General features: G+C 43.2%; 1 non-coding gene across 1 annotated transcript; it reads right to left on the bottom strand.

The window, feature by feature from the left end:
• Positions 1-4,293: 4,293 nt before the first annotated feature.
• Positions 4,294-4,366, bottom strand: TRNAR-UCU (transfer RNA arginine (anticodon UCU)). Its single transcript has one exon. It is a non-coding gene; the product is annotated as a tRNA-Arg (tRNA).
• Positions 4,367-4,823: the final 457 nt, after the last annotated feature.

The raw sequence follows: 4,823 nt of genomic DNA, 5'->3' as shown, positions 1-4,823 counted from the left end.
TATGACATTCTAACAATCATCAGCATTGAACTTGCGTAATGTGCACGCAAGCATTGACTACGAGGCACTACATCTTCTCTAGGCAAGCATATACTTAATGTCCAGACGTCGCAATCAATTCAGCACCGTTCACAGATCCAGAAAAAAAAAATGTTGGAGTTCTCAAGCACTGTGAGCTGTAGTTGTAGAACAATTATTATGACGTTCAGCTCCAAAGGGCAAGGCCGCTGGTTCAATCCCGGTGACAGAGGCCACATCTGATTGAGGCAGAATGCAAAAGCACTCGTTAATCGCGCATTGGGTGCATTCGAAAGACACCCAGCTGGTGAGAAATATCCTGGAGACACCAATACGGCGTCCCCCAATATCAGATCACGCGCTTTCGGCGCGCGAAACACCTGAACTTAATTTTTAACGAATTCTGGGAATCAATCTTATGCGAACCCTTTTACAGGTAGCTGTTTATCAAGCGTCGCATGTGCTTCTGGAAAGCGTTAGCAGATAGAGGAACGCGCTTGTCCAAAACGCTCAATTGCCTGTGGGACGACAGCATCAAGGCATCGACGATGGTCACTGGAAAAGCGTCACGGTCATAGCATATAACGACTAATTTGTTCTACTCCTGCGAAGAAATATTATAATGCTGTGCCATGCGGGCCACATCCTTAAGCTCGAGCGATGCTTAAGCTGTACGCTGTTAGCAAGCTAGGCCGAAATATAAATCCCATCGTCAGGTGGACTCCCAGTGCGAGATGACTATGCGGCGATGTGATGAGGACTAAGGCGAGATATCATGCTCGTTCGAGAGATAAATGGCGGTAAGAGGTGTATGCATGCCTCATATCTCTAAATATATTTAGGCATTCTATACGGCTTGTGTCACAGTGGCGGATACACATTGTGTCCAATAGGCACACAATGGGCACAGACGCAGTGTCCCATAAGTGGAGTGGCCCAAGTATGAACTTTAGAAAAATCAGAAACGCCATTGAGTATCACGCGCTGTTCTATTAAGAAATTTGTGGGCTGTAAAGATACCTACAGGCCTACATTAGGTGCAAAGGCTTTACGACGGGACCAAGGCTCGACTATGCAGAACAGGTAAGCGCTCACTGGTAGAACTGTGCTATGCATTCCATGTTATATAAGCCGCAGAATCCGGTGGCACAGACCTCGTTGCTGTAGAGTAAAAATATCGGAAACCAGAGATGAAGTAGCAGTTACACAGTGCCGAATATGGCTATAGTAAAAAACGGCGAAACCTTTGAGGGAGTCTTCAAATAACGGGAAAGGCGGTTCTCCGAAAGGAGGTGCTTGACTCCTCAACTGCTGAAAAGTACGAGCACAAAGGAAAAAAATGTCATTGACGACCCCATCAATATGGCACTCTATATGCGTTCGCGTTAATGGGCTTTTTTGTTATGTTTCTATTTTTAGCGGTAAACATGTCCTTTTACGAAGATATAGCTGTAAACTAAGTGCGTACGAATCACCGAACGAATCACACAAACGAAGCCTTTTCTTCATTTGTGAACATGAGAGAACAGGAACCTCAAAACCCTTTTTTCCAACTCATCCGATAGTAATTCAACTTCTAACCGATTCGATAGCATAGTGAAAATACAGAGGGCCGTACTACTAAGATATGCAAAAAGTATAGCTTGAGACGTTGTTAATACCGGGAAATTGTTTGTTAACGTTTCTTTCTGCAAATTTACACCTTCGAAAGTTTCATGTACATCTGAACACTGCGAATGTTTAGAAGTTGTCGAGTGAGACACAGTGGGTGTGGTAAAACACTTAAAAGCCCGAGAAATATGACAAAAAAGCGCGCATGCCTGCTTAGTCGCTGCAGCTGCAGGGCCTGCAGGGCTGCATGCAACTTGTGGCCGAACAGCGCATTTGTACCAGTGCGCTGCCTGGTCTGCTTGTTACTATCAGGAACCACCACAAGGGACGCGCATTTCTGGCGTAAATTGTGCAGCCATCGCCAGCGTCGCGCCCACTCACTTTACTAGCAGCAGCACACCAGTCTAAATGCCATAGCCTTTCATATACACGTCAGGCTTGAGAGCACAGCAATCGTGGGCGCGTCAAGCGGGCGTGTCGGGTGCTAATTTGTTTAGGACAAAGCTGTTATCGGCCTAACACCAGCTAAAATCTTGTCTATGTACGTACGTCGCGAAATCAACATCAACACGTTCAAGAAATCTCTGCCTTTTTGATCTCAAACCAATGATTATAACCTAAAATGCATCTTGCTCACTCCTCACGCAGATAGACAAGTCCTTCTTTGCGCGATTTTTTTTTTTTGCCAGTAATACGTTTCTTTTTTCCTCGCTTCGTTTTTTACAGCCTCCACATTTGGCATCTGCTGGAAGTTTGTGTAGCTGTGGAGGTTAAAGCTGATGGCGTCATCGAGGAACGTCGCCTCCATATAGGGGACCCAAGGCGGCCGTATGGTTAGGGCATCGCTGAGAAGGTGAGGTAGCATCTGTTTTGAATCATTACTAACAACCGCCACCGAGCAGATCGACTTTTGCCACATACAACCTCGCCATCGCGTCGTATATACCTAAGGCGCCTGGAAGCCTCCGGGGTGCTGTATAAGCAGTTGCAACAGTTAAGGTTCCGCGTCCCTGCTATCGCTGTTATTGCTAGACATTTCATGTGAAAGGGTAAATAATAAACGACTGGGTACATTTATAAGCTTATTTTTTTAATGTGCAACACCATGTGCCACTGCCTCTCAGAATATATATTTCATGGTCGTGTTATGACCGCTTTGTCTGAAAGCGGGATCAACCACTTTTTTCACATTTCGCGGTCTTTCTTTTAGAACGCATAACTATGAATACGTAATACGTAGGAAGTCATGAATTGCATGCTTCCTGGCGCACTCCACAACTTATTCTTCGAAATGTTTGCCCTGCATTTAATACTTGCGATGTTGGTTAAGTAATCTACAGTAATTGTGCAATTGAGCGGAGTACAAAAAAAGATATGTGATCCGCCCCATACTATGGCCAGAAAAATACATTTCGTCGCTTCCTACTGGAGTGCTTTGGCATAGTAATTTCCCGCTGTATCTTGTCAGTGTAAGATTGCAAGCATTCCCTATAAGTTAAGGCTGACAAAATTATATTCGACATTACACCCTAGCATATTTAATTATTTTCCTTTTTTGTTTCGAACATATATTTCTTTAGCTTTCTTTTGGTGTAGTGGACGTTATTAAAACAGTGATCACATATATTCAATAACATATATTGAGACAGTTAAAAATATTGCCATTTTTTTCTCATTAAGAAAGCGGTGGACAGCTTTTCATTGATTCACGTGTGTTCTAACTATGGCACAAACACAGCTACAAGCTGTCACCACGTGGTTGTCTGAATACGTAAAGGCGTGCCTTACCACCGCCACTGAACACTGCCACTGGCTGGCGAACGTCTCGCTCGAGCCGGAGTACGACTTCAGGGCTTGGGATTTGAAATGAAACGATGGAGACCCACAAAAGCAACTTGAATATCTGTCAGCTGTTCGCCAGCGAGTTCCCTTATCTTTCCTTTGATGGGTACATGACTATTTTCTTGCACCGATTGATATGGAGATTTGCGCCGCATATCATGGGCACTTGCCCTCCCCAGTCCACAGAACGTGACGTTTCACCGAATATTTGTGTCACCTGGTAGAAAGATTTCCTTTCCACTTGGCAGAAAAGATGCTTTTTAAAACACGTCACTTGTGTGTTAGAAGAATGAAATTTTCAAGGGCTGTAGGAAGTTGAAGTGAAAATATTTTGCTTGTTTCAGAATATATATATATATATATATATATATATATATATATATATATTATGTTATGCTAACAGCTATCTTTATCCCATTTCCTGTACTTTTTAGTAAAGTTCATGTTGCAAAAAAATACACCAACTTGTGTTTTTGAAATCATTATCATTACGAAGTGCATTTCTTTAACTTTTTTTATATATTGCTATATTATTGTATACCTGGTAGTGTATTAAAAATTGCCTTTGTTACATTAAAGAAAGAATTAAACTTTAGCTAAAGATAGTTCGGACACCGTGATAATTCAAAGCATGGCAGCTTCAGGTACTAAGCAAGCAGTAAATTAGTTCCAGCGAGGTTAGACAAGATGTATGCCACGATCATGTCTCGGGGCCTGAATTGCAATAGCGAATCACCCCTTAGTACCTCCAGAACATGAGTATCACTAATAAATACATTTACGGATCAGAGCAAAAAACGGGCACTAGCCAAAAATCAATGCCATCCCTGCCGGGATTCGAACCCGGGACCTTTGGATTAGAAGTCCAACGCGCTATCCACTGCGCTACAGGGACTGCTGACGTGGGGAGCGTCTTAAAGTACAAAGTTTACGCATCGCCAGATAAGCCGGAGCGACAGCTGCATAGAGCAACGACTGAGCCGACAAAATCCAGCAACAATAAAAACGCCGCGTAGAAAGTTTCCATACGGCAGGCATTTACCTGTCGTCCGCGATATTATTGTTGTTCAGGCACGATTGATTGTCCCCGCGTGCTGTCGTGCTTTTTGTAGGACTTGCATATACGCTCGTGTTTTAGCGCGCTTGTTAAAATATCCAAAGATGCGATATAGTTTTAAAAAGAACTTAATGGCCAACGTCCAGGTTCACAAAGCCGTGTATAATAAAAAGGAACTATAAAATAATTATGTATAAGAGATTGCCTATGCTGTTGCTAAGTGCTAATGGCACTCAGCTGCTCAAGACAAAATCGCGGGTTTGATGCATTCCGATGGAGAGCATTTCAGAAGGAC

Source organism: Dermacentor variabilis, chromosome 4, assembly GCF_050947875.1.
Source record: "Dermacentor variabilis isolate Ectoservices chromosome 4, ASM5094787v1, whole genome shotgun sequence".
NCBI classification, from domain to species: Eukaryota; Metazoa; Arthropoda; class Arachnida; order Ixodida; family Ixodidae; genus Dermacentor; species Dermacentor variabilis.
Note: the sequence above shows the minus strand (reverse complement) of the source record. Positions and strands in the feature narration are given on the sequence as shown.